The sequence below is a fragment of the Callorhinus ursinus genome, unplaced genomic scaffold (assembly GCF_003265705.2).
Source record: "Callorhinus ursinus isolate GAN/ISIS: 27379988/994484 unplaced genomic scaffold, GSC_fseal_2.0 scaffold2, whole genome shotgun sequence".
Classification (NCBI taxonomy): domain Eukaryota; kingdom Metazoa; phylum Chordata; class Mammalia; order Carnivora; family Otariidae; genus Callorhinus; species Callorhinus ursinus.
The window spans coordinates 69,944,335-69,964,166 of record NW_027397064.1 but is presented as its reverse complement, the minus strand read 5'-3'; the positions used below and the strand labels follow the sequence as shown (position 1 = coordinate 69,964,166).

Below are 19,832 nucleotides of genomic sequence, written 5' to 3'. Positions count from 1 at the left end.
TTTGTGGTGTCTTAATAAGCAGTTGAGGAATAACAGGTCTTTTTAGGGCAGGAAAAAAAAATCTTACTGTAGCTTCATACCTGTGAGTCATCTTGACTTTTTCACTGTTGCTGGTAGATTTCTTAATGATACAGTGGAAGGAAAGAAAGAAAACTTACTGAGTCTAATATGTTTTCCCTGAAATGAGAAAGACTGCTCAAGAGTCTAGCAGACTGCTCAAGAGAATCATTTTAATTTGCTTTTGGATACTCTTATTATTTTTGTGGTTTAGTTTCCCTCTTTCTTCCTTTCAGACTGGAAATTCTTAGTTTGTGTGCCCTTTGGCCTTTAAAAATAGTCCCTCTTTGTGATACTAGTGCTCTCAGGAGCTCTTGCTTCCCCTAGCTTTTCTGGACTGGCTGGCAGCTGAGTTGGCAAGAGTTGGTGGTGACCTTTATTTTTTCGAATGTCCTCAGAGGCACCCTGAGTTACTTCCGTTTGTCTTTCACTCGGTGATTTCATGAGGTTGCATAAACATTTGTCTTACTCAGGCTTGTTGAGCATTAGCTGTATGTTGGGCTGTGGGGTAGAGGTGAGGTAGGTAGAAAGGCAAGTAAACACTTGGCCCTCAGCTTTGGGGACCTCCCAGATTAGTGAGAGAAGTGATGACTTGTGAGACTTCGAGCTGTCTACAGAGTTGTGATGTCACGGAAAAGAGCGAGAATCTCTGGGGGCCGCTGGTAAGGTGCCAAGTGCATGTGACGGTAGAAGGTGCTCTGAACATGTGAATTTGGGGTTATGGCTAATGGGTTGGGTGGGCAGGAAGACTATTGTGTGAAGTCTGGAGAGCATGAAGGAATGTGAGGGACTGGGCTGCCCTGGCTGGAGCTAGCTCACAAAAGCATAGTGGGGCAGCCGGCAGTGTTCGAGAAGAGCGTGGAACTTCGGTGGGAACCAGGAGCGATTTTAGGCATTTGGCAGTGGTGTCCTTTGATCATTTTTTTAAGTAGAGAGAAGGAATAAATAGATAGGGGTTTTAGGACAATAACTATTCAGGCCATCTTGGAGTTGGGGCAGCTGGTTGGGACTCTTTTGTAATGATTCAGACGAAGTATAGTAACCAAAACCTCTGCAGGGTCAGGAGAATGGAGGGAGGTGGGAGTCTGAGAGAGTTGTAGGGAAAAGAATCTATAGGTTGTGGTGACCTGTTTGTATGTGAGAATGAGGGAAGGAAGACAAGTGCAGAATGGCTCTGGCCAGACCTTGTTATCTCTTATCATATACCGTGGCACACGGGAGAGATTTGTTCAGCAGTTGGGATAAATTGACCGTCCCTTGGGGCACTGCCTGGCTGCGCAGGCGTCCAGACAGCTGAGGGATCCACATCTCTGCACACGCTTCACTCCTCCTTTGCAAACCAGTTGGGAATCTTGCCGAGGGCTCTAGCTTGGTTTTCTAGGTGGGTCTAGATTCGGAAAAATTGTTGTAGCCCTAGTGGCTTTACCCTTCCCTGCTATGTAATTATTAGGAAGTGTCTCCAAGGTGATCATCATTCTTGTAATTTAAGTAAGGCTCTGACAGTTGGAATTTCAACCCTGGTCCTGGGATTTCGAGTCCTGCTGGTTCTGTCCTGCCAGAGGCGCAGGTGCTGTGTAATTAACCACAATGTAGACTACAGAAACTGGTTGGTTGGGCGGGGTGGAGAGTTGGACTTTGAATGTCTTGAACCGTAGGTGCTTCACAGAGCCTTGTTCATGAAGAGCACTGGGGAACTGCACGTGCAGAGCCTGGGCTCGGAGTGCTCAAGGGAGGAGGAGGGGTTTCAAGACATGGCATCTGTGGCAGAGGCTGGGAAGTTCAAGTACAATAAAGGATAAAAAGTGTTCGCTTTTGGAAATGGGTAATTGATGACAGTAGAATTGACAAATTTCTTCCGTCAGAGGCCAGATGGTAAATATTTATTTCAGGCTTTGAGGGCCATACAGTCTGTGTTGTAACCACTCAGCCTTCTGGTTGTAGCACAGATCAGCCACAGTCCATAAATGGATGGTCATGGCTATGTGGCACTCACATTTTATTTATAAAAACATGCAGTGGGTCAGATTGCATAGTTTGCCAGCTTAAAGGAAAGGGGGGGATGGGAATTTAGTATTTATTTAGTACTTAACCACTCTGTATTTAACCCTGAGGTGTAGTTACTAACTCCATTTGCAGTCGATGGAGAGACCCAAGAGTGGATGATTTGCCTAAAGCCTACACAGCTGGTTCCCAACTGGCTGGGATTTGAACTTACGTCAGCCTCACTCCAAAGCCCTGGACAGTTCGGTTTCACCTCACTGCTGCCCAGGATAGGAGCATTCGGTCAGATCCCTCCCCGCAGGTACAGGTGGCATGGAAGCCATCAAGCTTTTCATTCCCATGACCTTCAGGGATGCAGGTTTTTTTTTTTTTTTGCCTCCCCCTTGTATAGTTTGCTAGGGTTGCCATAACAAAGTACCACACAGTGGGTGGCTTAAACAACAAAAATGTATTTTCTCACAGTTCTCGAGGCTTGAAGTCCAGGATGAGAGTGCTTGCGGCTTTACTTCTTCCTCTGGCCCCTCTCCTTGGTTTACAGATGGCCTCCTCCTCACTGAGTCCTCACATGGTCTTTCCTCTGTGCCTGTGCATCCTTGGTGTGTGTCTGTGTGTCCATACTCCCTCCTATAAGCATACAGCTCCAATGGGAGTAGGGCCTACGGCAGTGGCCTCATTTTAACTTAATTACCTCTTTAAAAGCCTGGTCTCCAAATACAGTCACATTCGGAGATATTGGGAGTTAGGCCTTCAACCTATGAAATTTGGGGGAACACCATTCATCCTGTAACAGCCCTCTTCTGTGGTGGGTGTCAGAGGACTGTCAGGAACACAGCCTGAATTCCTGAATACAGAAGATAAAGGCATTGTCCTATATGTGAAGGTATCAGTTACCATTTGAGCCTTGAATGGACTTTTTTTTACATAAACTTTTGATTTTATCTTATTTTAAAAGATTTTTTTTTTTTAGATTTTTTATTTATTTATTTGATAGAGAGAGAATGAGAGATAGAGAGCACGGGAGGGAAGATGGTCAGAGGGAGAAGCAGACTCCCCGCTGAGCAGGGAGCCCGATGCGGGACTCGATCCTGGGACTCCAGGATCATGACCTGAGCCGAAGGCAGTCGCTTAACCAACTGAGCCACCCAGGTGCCCTTATTTTAAAAGATTTTATTTATTTTAGAGAGAGAGAGCGGCAGGGGGAGGGGGCAGAGGGAGAGGGAGAATCTCAAGCTGACTCCCCACTGAGCGTGGAGCCAGACACGGGGCGCAAGCTCACGACCCAGAAATCATGGCCTGAGCTGAAATCAGGAGTCAGACGCTTAACCAACTGAGCCACCCAGGTGCCTCTAAACTTTTAATTTTAGGATAGTTTTAGATTTACAGAAAAGTTGCAAAGATAGTTCAGAGTTCCCATCTAACATACCCAGTTTCTCCTATATATTAACATAGTACATTAATGATATATTGTCACAATTAATAAACTAATACTGATAGGTTATTATCAACTAAAGTCTATGCTTCATTCATATTTCTTTAGTTTATAACTAATATCCAGGATCTTATTCAGGATACCACTTTACATTTATTTATCATGTCTGATTAGGCTCCTCTTAGCTGTAATAGTTTCTCAGACTTTTCTTGGTTTTGATGACTTGGGCAGTTTTGATGCATACTCGTCAGAATTTTGTAGGATGCCCCTCTATTGGGTTCTGTCTGATGCTTCTCTCATGATTAGACTGCAGTTACGGGGTTTTGGAGAGGAAGACCACAGACGTAAAGTGCCCTTCTTATCACATTGCGTTGATGGTGAATACTAGCAACGTGACTTATCACAGTTTATGTTAACTTTGGCTACCCAGCCAAGGTAGTGGAGTAGAGAGTAAAGTTACTCTCTCTTCTTATACCCATCTCCATATCCGTGAGCAGCCCATATATGAAGCGTGGGGTGTTCTCCTCCCCTTCCTTGACAATGGGGTATCTACATAAATTTGGGATTTTCTGCGTGGAGATTCATTTCTTCTTCCCCACTCAGTTATTTATATCACTGTAGAGTCACAGGTAGATGCCCTTTCAGGTTGTGCTATGAGACAGCCAACCCAGGGACAATTGGCCCTTTTGCCCCACATGTTGCCTTGTGGGCTGTAAGTGAAGGGAAGCTCTTTGCAGGGGCCAAAAATGCAGAGCTCTGTGAGGTCCAGCTTAAAACCTGGGCAGAGAGCTGCTCCCTCCGCAGTTTAATTCCTCCACGTAGACTGTTGACCACATGTGTGTTACGTGAAACTGTCAAGAAGAAGCCTTCCTGGGTTTTGTTCTCCGAACCCCTAATGGGTGCAAGCATTGTTGTCTGATGGTGAAGAAATGCCCTTGTGGATTTTGTCTGAAATCCGCATTGAAGCAGCGCCACCGTGTGGTAGATGCTGAAGGATTAGTGTGTTCCAGGAACAATGTCAGCCTAGTTCTGGGACTCTTCTGACCCATGTTCTTAAAAGAGGCTACCTTCTGACTTTGGCTTCACACTTCACCAGGTTTACATAAAAAATAAACACTTGAAGGTTAAAATTCTCAATAGTTCTTTCTTTTGGCATAGTAACCACTAACTTTGGGCACCCAGACCAAAGGGTGTCTGGATATCTTAGGGTAAGCTTTCTTTCTGATTATTCAAAATTGTTTAATTGCTGAGGCATAAAAGTGCAACAGGTTGAAACCCTGAACTTCTGGAGCTGTTTTTCTTTGGCTTAGGCAGGTTGGGGACTGATTTTAGTAGTGTCATTCTTCTTTGCTGAAAGGTTTTAAGGTGTTGGAGCCTGTGTGGGAAGCAGGCAGGGAGGCTGCTAATGCCCGCCATGATGTGTGGGAGTGTGGGGGTGGGGCGGGGTTCCCGGATCTCTGGTTCCTGGAATGTTTACATCCACAGGAGGAGTCTTTGGCATGGGAGCGGTGTGGGGAGTTGGTGGGATAATTTATAGGGCCTCGTGGTTGACCTGGTGACTGTTAGCAAGTGCTAAGCTGGAGGTCAGTTTGATAGTCTGTTGGAATCAGTTAAAGGGAAAAAAATCAGTAAGTCAGCGTGGAATCAGAAATTCTAAATTGAATGTTAATCTGGATCAGCTTTTGAAAGTGAGGTAAAACTATAGTTGTTTTGACAGATAAGGAAAATTCTAAAGAACCATACCGTAACTCCGTAACTCCGTGCGCAAACCCTGTCCTTGGGGTCGGGACACAGAAAGTCAGACGTTGCTGGAGGAGGGTTGTGACGGGCTGGGTCACTGCGGGGGGCTGGCTGCCTATAAGGAGATGTGCTCTGCCAGTGGCTCTTCAGCGGGCTCCTTGTCAGTGATGTCATGGGTTACCCATGTCCTCTGTGAGTGCGATTTGTCCGGTTCAAACTCTAAAGAGATAACAGCTAAGCCTCCAGATATCACCCTGCTGCTGCTCTCTTAGGTTCCTGATGTTCCCAAGAGGTATTTCAGATAACGGCAATCACATGCTTCCAAGTGTGAGCTTCTCACCAAAGAGGTCACAGAAGAACATTTGCCTCGGGCTCACAAACCCAACCAACCTCTGCTCCGCTCTTGCTTTCAGTCTCCAATGACCCTGTCCTGGGACTCTCTGGATGGGGCCGCTTGTGTGTGGCCTGATGCGCCAACCTCTGACCATGTACAGTAAGACCATGGGCTGCTCCTGACCTGAGAGAGGGTGTCTCAGAGCAGAGTGCTGCCTCTGTTCAGACACCAGGAACACAGAGGAGTGAGTTCTCTGGGGGATGCTGACAAGAATAGTGTGATGACCATGGGGACTGTGTTGGCACATGGAAGGTTCTAGAATTGAGCTGAAGGACCAGAAGTGAATGATGGCTAGCTCTGTTGGCTGGCTAAGGGCTATGAGAGGGACATGGACGGTGGACTGTGGTAAACTTGGAGCTAAGGGAATTTTTAGGTCCTTTTTTCCTCCCTCCCTCCTTCCTTCCATCTTGAACTCCTTCCAGTGAGCATTTTGAAGGTGAGAGACTCACTTAATACTGTGGAGAGACCATTGTTTAAAATGAGTCTTTTGATGTCTGGGAGCAGCATTTTGTATACAGATGATGATAAGGGTTTCAAATTACTGTTCAAGTTATTATCGTTAATAATTTTAAACATAGCTTTCCATAGCCTTTAAACTCAATTTATAAATCTTATGTTTGTAATCTAAAGTCATACATTTAAAATGAATTTCACTTAAAGCTAAAAATTACTTATTTCAAATAGGAATCGCAAAGCTAATCAGTCAGATACTCTGATGGGCCACATTTAAAAAACATTAAAAATTCTCTACTAGCCATATTCCCTGAGTGTGCCCAGCGATGGCAAACTTATTTCTAAAGGCAACACAGTTCTATCAGTACTTTGAGTTTGACTGCTTCAGCTCTTCATTTAATTCTCAACCTTTCTGAGGTTGCAGGGCAACCACCAGTATGATTGATCAGCTCAGGCAGGTTGAACTTGGGGCCAATAATTGATGATCACAGTATGTTACTGTATTAAGATCCTAAGTTTGGCTTCAAGTAAAAACGATCAAATACATAATAGCTTAAACAAAATAAAAATTCATTTCTCGTTAATAGTCCGGAGTTACATGATTTGGGGCTGCAGTGACCTCAAGGTGTCCATTGTCAGGGAACCAGGCCAGTTATTAGCTTATAGCGAATAGGTGTAATTCATTTAAAGAGCAGAAACCTTTTCTTGTCAGAACTAGTATTTGTGCACTCCTTGAGTACACAGTACTGTAAGGGAGCCAACAAGGGGCTTGTATTCCTGTCTTGTGCCTACCCTCTGTGTTAATTTCCTGGGGCTGGTGTTACAAAGTAGCACAAACTGGATGGCTTAAAACAACAGAAATTCATTTTCTCACAGTTCTGGAGACCAGAATTCAGAAATCAAGGTTTTAGCACAGTGAGGTTCTAGGAAAAATCTGTTCTTGCTTCTCCTAGTTTCTGGGGGCTCCAAGCAATCTTTTTTTTATGGCTGCTTCCCTCCATTAGCTCTGTCTTCACATGGCATTCTCTGTGTGGTGATCTGGTCTCCCTCATGGCGTTCTCTGTGTGGTGGTCTCGTCTTCCTCTGTGTCTTTTGTAAGGATACTCATGATGGCACTTTGGGCCCACCTGGATAATCCAGGATGATTCCTTAACCTCAGAATCCGCAGGTTAATCACATCCACATGAGCCACTTTTCCAAATAAAGAACATTTACAGGTTTCAGAGATTAGGTCATGGACATATTTTTGGGCACCATTATCAACCTGCTGTACCCTCTTCCTTCAAGGTCACCTCATGGTCCAGTATGATTGTTAGCGTACCACTTAGCATGTCAACATTTCCTGCCAGATGGGAGAAAGTGAGAAGAGTCATAAGGCGCCCCTCTCACCTGGGTTGGCTCCATTTTAAACACTCTTCCTTGAAATCCCACCGAACACTTGATTTCCTCTCAGCGACTGCATTTACCTAGCTGCCAAGGAAGCTGGGAAACACACTCTTTGATTTATTTAATTCCCTGTGCTGCTAAAGTATGATTTTCAAGAAGACAAAAAATAGGACATGCAAATATAAAAGGTCATATATCAACAATTTTATGTAGCTCGTTAATTAAGGAGGGAATGAGTAAGATGTTAAGACCAGTTTAAATGAGAATTTGGATTACAGAGATTTATTTTCTCTGCCACACAAAATTTGTTTACATTGCTATAGACAGGAATCATTTGCATTGCTATTAAGTTTTTGGCAATGTGCAGAGCTGTAAAATAGTCCAGGTGCTAGTCAGTCAAGAGTATAGAATGGGATAGTCCTGGAAAGTCGGCTTTATGTAAACAACCCCTACCACCCAACTCAAGGGACACTCTATAATCTCTTTGCTTCCTTCTAAGTATTGGCTACTTTTTAAAACAGTGACCAGTTAAAAATTACAGCTTTCTTACCAAGGTAGAAGGGGTGGTAGATGCTGGAACTGGTGTCTCTGTTTCTGCCCCTCAGTAGGTCAGAGTTTTTGCCCAGAACGGAGGCATCCTGCAAGTAGTGATATTCCCACATACAGATGGATACCCACCTTTTAAATTTTTTTCATTTTTATTTATATACAATAAAGTTCACTTTTTGTTGTACAGATAGATCTATGGGCTTTAACAGATGCATGGAGTTGTGTTATCAGCACCACCACAGTCAAGTACAGAACAGCTCCCTCACCCCAAAGTATTCCCTTGTACTTCTCTGTAGTCAACCCTTACTCCCTGGGAACCACCGATCTGTTGTCTAAATCTATAGTTTGCCTTTTCCAGAATGTCCCATAAATGGAATGATACAGTATGCAGCCTTTGAGTCTGGCTTCTTTCACAGAGTATAGTACATTTGAAATTCATTTTTTTTTTTTTAAGGATTTTATTTATTTGAGAGAGAGAGGGCACGAGCAGGGCAGAGGGAGAGGGAGAAGCAGGCTCTCTGCTGAGCAGGGAGTCTGACGCGGGGCTCGATCCCAGGACCCTAGGATCACGACCTGAGCTGAAGGCAGCTATTTAACCGACTGAGTCACCCGGGCGTCCCTGAAATTCATTTCTGTTGTAGTGGGTATCAATATCGTTTTACTTTTTACTGCTGAGTATCATTCCGTTGTGTGGCTATACTGTGGTTTATCCATTCACCAATTGAAGGACATTTGAGTAGCTTCTACTTTTGGTTGATTATGAATAAAGTTGCCATAAACAGGGGCGCCTGGGTGGCTCAATCGGTTAAGCGTCTGCCTTTGGCTCAGGTCATGATCCCAGGGTCCTGGGATCGAGCCCCACATCGGGCTCCCTGCTCAGCAGGAAGCCTGCTTCTCCCTCTCCCACTCCCCCTGCTTGTGTTCCCTCTCTCGCTGTCTCTCTGTCTGTGTCAAACAAATAAATAAAATCTTAAAAAAGAAACTTGCCATAAACATGTATATGCAGGCATTTCTCTTCGGTCAGTACCTCATTGTGGAATTGCTTGGTCACATGGTGTGTTTAATTTTAATTTTATATAAAAATGCCAACTCTTTACCAATGTGATTGTACCATTTTGCATCCCCACCAGCAGTGGAGGAGCATTCTCATTGATTTGTATCCTCGCCATCAGTTTTTACTCATCAGTTTTTTGTTTTTAAATTTTACTATTCTGCTAGGTGTATAGTGGTAACTCATTGTTGGAGCTGGACCCTTTTAATGGTCTCGGTGCAACCTAGTCAGATTGTAACAATATCCGTGGCTAATCTTTTGACTTAATCTTATTAAGCCTATAAACCCTCTTATCCAGAGGAACAGTTCTGTTATTTCTCTATAGAAACTGGGGGGGGTCTGAATCTCTTGCCTTTTCTTGCCCTTGATCTGTCACCAAGAACATGGAAGGATTAGTTTTACTGGGTGTGACAGGATGAGTACTCTTGCAAGTAAGTGGGAGGATGTTGCTGAACAAAGTTTCAGGTGGCTCCTTTTGATGCCATTATCTCTGTGATGGAGACTGGGGGGGTTCCTGTATAGGGTGAGGGTGGGGTGTGCATCCGAGATTTGTTCGAGGAGAGTGGAGAAGTCTTGACCTGGCCACTGTGGAGGAATCGGGAAGAGAGCTCATGCGTGAGGCATAGGACTGCTCTTCTGCCCTCTCCTGAACGGTTAGGGAGGGCTCATGGAGCACCTGCCAACAGGTGGGAACCTGTGGGTGGACTGAGACCCATGCTCTTCCCTCCCACCTCTTCCCTTACCCCCAGGTCCCCCACCCTTGACAGAAATGGTGAACGGGGTTAGAACAGGATTCCGTAGTAATGACTCTGCTGAATATTTGAAAAATGGTCCCAAATCAGGCTATTCCTTAGAAGTTATTAGTTTATAGGGAATAGGTGTGAGCCATTTAAAGAGCAGAAACTTTTCTTGTCAGAACTAGTATTTGTGCACTCCTTGAGTACACAGCACTGTAAGGGAGCCAACAAGGGGCAATGTTCTCTTCCTTAAGCAGCTGTCATCCTGTGTAGGAAAAGGGAAGAGGAGAACACTTGCTCCCCCACCTCTGCACTGTCTGGTGTGATGCCCCGCGGGCTCCTCCCTCCCTGCGCTTGCCTCTCCTCCTGCTGTCCTCCCCAGGTCACCTGCCACTGGCCTCGGTGGTGGCTGTTCCTGTCTGATCTTTGTACTTGATTGTAAGCTGCTTTGAGGCTTGGGAAGGGTCTTGTATAGCTACACAGGACCGGCTAACACAGTGGGTTTCAAACCTGAGTGCACATCAGTATCACTCTGCACTGGGGTGGGGTTGAGGGTTTGCATTTCGAACAAGATCCTTGGTCATGCTCTTGTTCCTGGTCTAGGGACCGTACTTTGAACATGACTGGTCTGCCCCTTCAGGGAAAGAAAGTTCTTGGGGATGCCACCTCCCTCTTTTTAGAGTTGGTACTTCACCATGCGGCATAGGGCTCATTTCCTGCTTGTGTAACAGGAGAACCCTTTCTCTTATGGGCTTCTTCCCTAGTTCCTTAGGGAAACTCTGAAATTACCATTCCAAGAAGGAGTCAGACTTTTTTCCTAGGGACATCTTAAAACCAGGATTTGTGGCTAAGCATTTATTTGTGATGGTTTGGTTAATGATTCTTACCAGCATGATAAAAACCAACTTCGGGCATTAGATCTTTATGGTGAATTATAATTGCTACCAGTAGTTAAAGGAGGTGAGGGCTAGAGATTTCTCCCCTATAAACTCAGGTGTGAATGAAAACAAGGCTCGGACAAGGTTCTTTCTGCATGTAGATTCATTAGCAGGCTGGCTCCATGTAACCATATAACCTGTTTTATATGCCTAGTAAAGTTCCAGCACGGTTCTTATAGGGGGTCGGTGCCCTGACAGCAGCTTGCATTCATGGTTACCTGTAGCAAGTATGATAGTATTTCAGAGACAATATATTAATTTTTCATTGTTGCCCTAAGAAATTACTACAAACACATACACTTAAAACAAATTTATCATCTCACAGTTTTGTAGGTTAGAAGTCCAGGCAAAGAGTGGCATAGTTGGTTCTCTGCTCTGATTTCCCAAGGCCCACTGAAGATGTTGGCCAGGCTGCATCCTTTCCGGAGGCTGAGGGGGTGAGGCACACACAAGCTTGTTCAGAGTGGCAGAATTCCATGCCGTGTGGCTGTAGGAGCGAGGTCCCTGGGACTGGGGGTTGTTCTCAACTTTTAGGGGCTGTCTGCATTCCTTTGCTTGTGGCTCCCTTCCTCCATCTTCAAAGTTAGCAATGAGTCAAGTCCAGAAGGGTTGAATCCTCCTTGTGCTTTGAGTCTCTCTGGCCGCCACCCCCAAATTCTGCCTTATCTCACCTCTTTTTTGTTATGGACAAGGTCACATTAGTAATAACTCAGATTACAGTGACAAGCTACCCTCCTCTCCTTATACAAGGCCCTTGTAAAAGTGTTTCTGGAAGGCCCCTGGGGCATCACATGTGTGTGTGAAATGAAGATTGACTCTACAGTCTTTCTCTTCTGCTTTTAAGGGCTCGTGTGAGTACATTGGGTCTACCCAATAATCCAGGATAATCTCTCTAGTTTAAGGTCACCTGATTAGTAACCTTAATTCTAAATTCCATCAGCAGGACCCCTTCACAGCAGTACCCAGATTGTGTCTGGTAACCAGGGGACAGGAATCTTGGTGTGACATCTTTAAAGGTTCTGCCTACCACAGACAGAATTTCAGTTATCTACCATTTTGCACTGGGGCCAAATAATTCCCTGGAATCAGCAGCTGGACCTGGGCCCTTTATTTATTAAGCCTAGGGCACTTTTCTGAGGGTCTGCTAGATTTTCATACCTGGGTCATACAAAGGCCAGAGTGTTTCCAGAATGTGTATGGTTAATCCTCTTAACTCAAATATGAATTTCACCAATGAAAATAAATTTCCAATAACCATAATACTGATTAACAAAGTCAGTGATTTAGCCAGTATGGAAGTCCATTTTTGACCTCAACTAACCTTGTGCTAACTTGCGTGACTATGGTAAGGATGGCTAGCTGGCTGACATGTGGTCGTCTGTTCTTGTGTGTGGCTTTTTATTTTATTTTTTAATTTTTTTTTAAAGATTTTATTTACTTAGAGAGCGAGGGAGAGCCTGAGCCAGCAAGAAGGGGGAGGTGCAGGGGGAGAGGGAGAGAATCTCAGGCAGACTCCCTGCTGAGCACGGAGCCCCATGCAGGGCTGATCTCACGAGCTGAGATCATGACTTGAACTGAAATCAAAAGTCTGACCCTTAACCAACAGAGCCACCTAGGCACCCCTATTTTTTTCAAAGGTTTTATTTATTTATTTGAGAGAGAGTGCATGCATATGCATGCTTGTGCTCTTGAGCAGAGGGAAGGGGCAGAGGGAGAGAATCTCAAGCAGACTCTGTGCTGAGGGTAGAGCCCTATGAGGGGCTTGATCTCAAGACCCTGAGATCATGACCTGAGCTGAAATCGAGAGTCAGTTGCTTAACTGACTGAGCCACCCAGATGCCCCTGGCCTTTCGTTTAAAAGCTAGTTAACCCCGGAGCACTTAGGTGGCTCAGTCGGTTAAGCATCCAATTCTTGGTTTCAGTTGGGATCAAGGTCTCAGGGTCTTGAGATGGAGCCCCTGTGTCAGCCTCCACACTCAGCATGGAGTCTGCTTGAGATTCTCTCTCTTTGCCTTCCCTTGCCGCATGCTCTCTCCCTCTCTCTTTTTCTCAAATAAATAAAATCTTAAAAAAAAAAAAAAAGACTAGTTATCCTCTGGAGTCTGTATTCCAGATTAAGACAACTAATTGCTTTTAGGCAATAGCTTAAAGGCACCTGACATACATTTATATCACATTATTTATGTTGAAGCGTTTGGAAATAAAATTTAGGCAGTGTGGTAGAGTTTTGTCCCCTCATCTGGGAGCTTCAGGAGAGTGTGTTGATGTCTTGTTCTCACCCTGTGCCTGGCATGCGGTGGATGCCAGTAGATACTTGTTGAGTAAATAAGTAAGGTTGAATGAATTCATTTCCCTGCTTTCATGTATAAAAACAGGTTCAGTGTAGGAATAGCACAACAGATCAGACTACATTGGAAGAAAGTGGAAACATTACTCAGGGTATTTTGTTGAGCTAGGGGTTTATTATACTCATAGTGCTGTAAACATGCACACTACAAACTGAGACTAGAAAATCATTGTTAACATTTATTTTAAAGCTGATTTATTGAAGGGAACATGACTCCATTTTGAAACCATTTTCCTACTAGATTTAAGTGCCTGAATGGCAATGCACATTTATATCACACAGGGCCTTGTGCATTGCGTGAAGGAATGCACCCTTCTCAATGCACTCTTCAAAAATAAGGTATTCGAGGGCGCCTGGGTGGCTCAGTTGGTTAAGCGACTGCCTTCGGCTCAGGTCATGATCCTGGAGTCCGTGGATCGAGTCCCACATTGGGCTCCCTGCTCGGCAGGGAGTCTGCTTCACCCTCTGACCCTCCCCCCTCTCATGTGCTCTCGCTCTCTCATTCTCTCTCTCTCAAATAAATAAAATCTTAAAAAAGAAAAAAGGTATTCGAAATAGGAAAATGGAGGCTTATTGAGAGAGAGTCGTGTCAGGTAACTCTCCTATTTCAGTCACCATTAGCAGGTGACCCATTGTTTTCCTCTCCCCTTCTGTTTTTTTCTTCCCCAGAATGTCTGAATTTCCCCAGACTTTACCTGTGTTGGGGTATGGAGGAGGTTACACACAGTAGTAACAACTCATATTGCACTGATTTACTGTCCTCCTCTCCCTGCACAAGGCCCCAGGCTGTTGTAAAAGTGTTTCTAGAAGTTTCTGGAACCTCCCCGGGGGCAGACCAGAGAGGCTGCTGCTGAGGCAGCTGAGGCACTTCTGGTGCTTTGTCTCTCATCAGCTCCCAGTACCCAGGCCTGGGGGGTGGAGGGGCCTCATGCTGCCTCTGTCCATCCGTGGAGTAGAGCCATCTCAAGCAGCATTTTAGGATTTTATTGGCAGTCTCTTCCCTGCTTCTTGTGGGAGAAATCCAAGTGATAGACAACACATTGTGCTTGAAATTACCCTCCCTTCGGGGCAAGGCTTCCTGACTGGGTTAGTTCGTTTTCCGGCTCCTTCTTCCCTCAAAGTGAATCCTCCCAAGAAGCTCTCACCCCTCACAGGTAGGGTTATGGGTCGTCCCACCAGCTCACCTGCCCTGCCTCAACTCAGCACAGGACAAAGCAGCAGGGAGGCAGGACAGCCTGATCCCAGCTGTGGTGTTCCCTTCATGCCCTCAGGCCAGATTTCCCTCTTTCTCAGTCCCAAGTGTGTGTCTCTTCCTCCCTGCAACACTTGCCTTTAGGGGTACAGGAGGGAGAGGGGTCAGACATTGGAAGCTCTCAGTATCATGCCTTTTAAAAATCCCAACTGTGATCTGCTAGTTTGCCACAGTTCACCATTTGCAAATTGACTATTTAATAACATTTGCTTTAGCGATAAAGCTTCCCACCCCCCAAGAAAATGCTCTTATCCTTTTTATTGTTACCTTCTTTTTGTGAACATTTCCCAGTGTAAAATGAAAACCCCAGGCCAGATAAAATTGACAGGAACCTTTTCTGTGAAAGTCCAAGGTGCTTTAAAAAAAAAAAAAAGTCTAAAATGATTGGTAACAGAGTGTCACTTTTCATAGTCTCCAGATGTGAAAAATGTAAGACTGCTTTAAATGCAATAAGTAGCCTCAGGTGTTCTGCGTCCCAAATATTGCTTTCATATATATATAATTATTTTTAACTGAAACACTCAGAAATGAAAAGTAACCCCTGCCCTTCTGTCTTTCACTGCCTGGAGGTGAAGCCCAGTTTGGTTTATTTCTGCCGTCTCTTTTAAAAAATATTCCATATATGGCAGTTTCTAAGCAGCAGAATAGTCAGCTGTGTGATTAAAATGTCAAAAAGAGTAGGAAAACCGGCCGCTGGGAAAAGTATATTTGGTGATCTACATAAAGGCAGGGGACTGGATGGGGAGAAGGCCTGCCTCCAAGGTTGTCGACTGAAGTGATTAAGGGCGGTTTGCTGATCCCCCTCCCAGACGGACACAGGCCCTTCTGTGCAGTGAAAAGAGCTGGCAGGAGCTCTTCCTGTGCAAGCTGCGTACTGGGAACCTGTTTAACGTCTCTGGGGCACGTTCTGTGTCGGTTGATCTTCAGCGCCCTCTCTCTTTAAAGTTGAGGACCCTTCCCCTGTATCACATAGTAGAGAATGGCGGTGGGCCGTGGGGGAATCTGGATGAGGTCAAGAATCCAGAGTTGCTATGAAATGGGTTATGATCAAGAACAATTCCCATTTATGATTGAGAATGATCCTCATTTATCTAAAACCTTGTAAACTGGGCAAGTTGGTGCCCCAACCACACAACCCTAGACCCTGCTCAGACCTGACGGAAGAAAGGTGGTCTTCCTTAGGGGCCCCACCCATGGTGGCCTGTGCTGTCCTACTTGATACCTTTGCTACTGAAGTATGGCCATGGTCCCAGCCATACCTGGTAAGGGTCTTCATTTTAACAAGAACCACCCCCCCCGCCCCCTCCAGGTGATCTCTATACACAGTAAAGCTTGAAAAGTGCTTTGTACCAGTGTTGTGGGTGAGCTGCCCAGAGGTGACTGGGACATGAGGCTGCTGTGCAGGGAAACATGTGGGCCTCTACATGACCTGATTTTCCCACTAGTTTGTTTTTTTGTGTTTTTTTTTTAAAGCGATCTCTACACCTGCCATGGGGCTCGAACTCAGAACCCTAAGATTTAGAGTCACATGCTCTACGGACTGAGGCAGCCAGGTTCCCCTTGCTGCTTTTCAAGCTAATACCTGACAGTCGTGTATTGTTTCTAAGGAACGCTTGCCTAGCAGCCAACAGGAGTACCTTGGGTGGCTTAGTCCGTTGATTGTCTAACTCCTGATTTCGGCTCAGGTCATGATCTCAGGGTTGTGAGATCACGCTGGGCATGGAGCCTGCTTTTAAGGTTCTCTCTCTCCTTCTGCCCTCCCTCCCCGCCCCCCAAAACAAACATAGTAGCCAACATACCATGCTTTCTGCATAATTATTATGTAGTATTATATTTCGGTTGTTTTGTGGGGATTAACCTGATAGCGAAGGGTGGGGGGAGATTATTTTACATTCAGGTAGCTTATGCCTGGGAACATTGAGCATTTTATTTTAAACAAAAAGCTGTGTGTAGAAAGGTGATGGGCAGTAGCATCCCCTGAGTAAGAGGGTGGTGGGGAAATGGAATTCTCAGTTTGGGTCCCCTTGACAAGGTGGCCCCTTCATTTTAGGGAATTTTGTTTCAGTGGCATAGAAATCAGTGTCACTGTGGTTTAATAGCAGTTCAGGTGTAAGATGGGGTGCCTGGTGGTCACATGGCTCCCCCTGCTGTGGCATCTCTTCTTCTCATCCTTCAATCAGTCTGCTCAGCTGCCCACCATGTGGACCCTAGGTGCCCCTTGTCACCGTAGCCCTTTGGGTGGTGGAAACAATAATTCTCCTTCTGGAGGGTGTTCCTCCTGTCTTCTCTGATTCCTCACAGTTCCGTTCCTGTTTCAGTTGCTGTCTTTCAGGGTAGGGTCTTCCTCGACTGTCTGATCCTAGTTCACATCTGAAGAGCAAAGAAGCTGATTGAAAGCGCTGGGTAGGTGTTGAGGACAGGCTTTGTGGTACAGTGATTGGTTAGGGATCTGCCATTTCTTTCAAGGGATGTCCCCAACTGGTTATTTACCGGGCTTTTCTCTTGGTGACTTTCCCCAGAGTGGAATCCTCTGATGTCTTTCTGCCATGGTGTGCGAGCTTGCTGCCCCTGATCTCACAGCTCAGGGTGGGGGTGCATCTGGGGTCCACCAATCTGCATGTGGAATTTTTCTTTTTCTCTCTCTTTTTTTTTTAAAGATTTTATTTATTTATTTGACAGAGAGAGACAGCGAGAGCAGGAACACAGCAGGGGGAGTGGGAGAGGGAGAAGCAGGCTTCCTGCAGAGCAGGGAGACTGATGTGGGACTCGATCTCAGGACCCTGGGATCATGACCTGAACAGAAGGCAGACGCTTAATGATTGAGCCACCCAGGTGCCCTGCATGTGGAATTTTTCTTAATCCCAGTTTCTTAGTTTAGCACTCAAGAGTTTAGCTCTTGAGTCTCTGTGGTTTTGGCATTCAGCCTTTCCAGAGAAAAATTCAGCCTCCAGGATGAGAGAGGAATGCTTCCTGGTTCTGAGGGTCTAATTCTCCCTTAAATAGATTCTCAAGCCCCAATCCTGTGTGGCCCCATCCATGCCCCTGCCTTCAGAGGTGCTTCCATCTCTGAGGCTGAGCCGTCCTGTTGCCTACCCCAGTGCCAACCTCTTCTAGCCCACCCATTTCACTGCTCCTTGGCAAACTGTTTCCCACTTTCAGAAGTTTGGTTTCTTGCCTGTAATGTTCTCCTTTGCCCATCAGTCTCTCTCAGATCCCTTTACTGCAACTTTAATGATGTTTTGAAAAGGAGTAAAGGCAAATGAGTGTTAATCTGCTATGTTTAATGGAAAGTGTGCAAAGATTCTCTAATGAGCAATTGAGAGGAAGGAACAAAACCTCTATAGTTATAAATTTTTCTTGTTTTATACATTTGAGGTTCAGCTCTTTGTGGAAAGCAATTTAAATAAAAGGATCATGTTGGAGAGCAGTTGTTTATACAGGCATACCTCGTTTGATGGCAGTTTGCTGTGTTGCACTTCCCAGATATTGCAGTTTTGCAAATTGAAGGTTTGTGGCAACCCTGTGTCCAGCAAGTCCTTTGGCACCATTCTTCTAGCTGCATTTGCTTACTTCATGTCTCTGCATCACATTTTGATAATTCTTGCAGTATTTCAAACTTTTTTTCTTTCTTTCTTTTTTTTTTTTTTTTTTACAGATTTTATTTATTTGACAGGGAGAGACGCAGCGAGAGAGGGAACACAAGCAGAGGGAGTGGGAGAGGGAGAAGCAGGCTTCCCGCAGAACAGGGAGCCCGATGCGTGGTGCTCGATCACAGAACCTAGGGACCATGACCTGAGCCGAAGGCAGAGGCCTAATGACTGAGCCACCCAGGCGCCCCCAAACTTTTTCATTACTGTATTTGTGATCTGTGGTCAATGATCTTTGTTACTATTGTAATTGTTTTGGGGTGCCATGAACTGTGCCCATATAAGACAGCACACTTAATTGATCAATGTTGGGTATGTTCTGACTGTTCCACCAAATGGCCAGTCCTCCATCTCTTCTCTCTCTCCTCGGGCCTCTGTATTCCCTGAGAAACAACAATATTGAAATTAGGTCACTTACTAACCCCAGCATGTCCTCTAAGTGTTCAGGTGAAAGGAAGAGTCACATATCTCTCACTTTAAATCAAAAACTAGAAGTGATTAAGCTTAGTGAGGAAGACATACCAAAAACTGAGATAGGCTGAAAGCCAGGCCTCTTGCACCAAACAGTTAACCAAGCTGTGAATGCAGAGGAAAAGTTCTTGAAGGAAATTATAAGTGCTACTCCAGTGATCATATGAATGATAAGAACCCTAAAACAGCCTTATTGCTGAAAGGGAGAAAGTTGTAGTGGTCTGGATAGAAGATCAAACTAGCCACCATATTTTCTTAAGACAAAAGCAAATCCAGAGTAAGACCTTAATTCTTTTCAGTTCGTAAAGGCTGAGGAGAGATGAGGAAGCTATAGAAGAATAGTTTGATGCTAATAGAGGTTGGTTCCTGAAGATGCCATCTAGGATTTTAATAATGAGAGAGAAGTCGATGCCTGGCTTCAAAGCTTTAAAGGAGACAGGCTGTCTCTTGTTAGGGACTAATGCAGTTGGTGACTTTAAATTGAAGTCAGTGCTCATTTATCATTCTCCGAATCCTAGGATTCTTAAGCATTAATATAAATGTATTCTGCCTGTGCTCCATAAATGAAACAACAAAGCCTGGATGACAGCACATCTGTTTACAACATGGTTTACTGAATATTTTAAGCCCACTGTTGAGACCTACTACTCAGGATAAAATTCCTTTGGAAAATGTTACTGCTCATTGACAACACACCTGGGCATGCAAGAGCTCTGATGATGTCCAACGAGCTCATTGTTTTTGTGCCTGATAACACAGCATCCATTCTGCAGCCCATGGTTCAAGGACTAATTTCCACTTTCAAGTCTTATTTAAGTGATATATTTTGTAAGGCTATCACTGCCACAGATAGTGATTCTCCTCTGATGGATCTGGACAAAGTAAATTGAAAACCTTCTGGAAAGGAGTCACCATTCTAGATGCCATTAAGAACATTCATGATTCATGGGAAATGGTCAACATATCAACATTAACAGGAGTTAAGAAGAAGCTGATTCCAGCCCCCATGGAGGACTCTGAGGGTTCATGACTTCAGTGGAGGAATTAACTGCAGATGGGGTGGAAATAGCAAGAGAACTCAAACTAGAAGTAGAGCCTGAAGATGTGACTGAATTGCTGCTGTCTCATGATTAACCATTAATGGATGAGGATTGCTTCCTATGGATAAACAAATAGTTTCTTGAGATGGAATTTACTCCTGGTGAAGATACCATGAAGATTGTTGAAATGACAACGAAGGATTTCAGAATATTACATAAACTTAGTTGATAATGTAGTAGCAGGATTTAAGAGGTTTGACTCTAATTATGAAAAAATTTCTGTGGGTAAAAATGCTATTAAACAGCATCACATGCTACAGAGAATTCGTTCATGAAAGCG

The 19,832-nt window shown here is 44.7% G+C and overlaps 1 protein-coding gene across 15 annotated transcripts in view; it reads left to right on the top strand.

The window, feature by feature from the left end:
* TANC1 (tetratricopeptide repeat, ankyrin repeat and coiled-coil containing 1) overlaps positions 1–19,832 on the top strand; it is a 230,094-nt gene that overhangs the window by 121,444 nt on the left and 88,818 nt on the right. For 2 of the 15 annotated variants that reach the window (XM_073883738.1, XM_073883754.1), the window contains exon 1: positions 564–719. The exons of 11 other annotated variants lie outside the window; for them this stretch is intronic. The gene's annotated coding sequence lies outside the window, so the exon portion shown is untranslated. Of the gene's footprint in view, positions 1–563; positions 720–5,955; positions 6,058–19,832 lie in introns of those variants that run through there. 2 more of the 15 variants (XM_073883727.1, XM_073883748.1) reach the window with 1 other exon arrangement.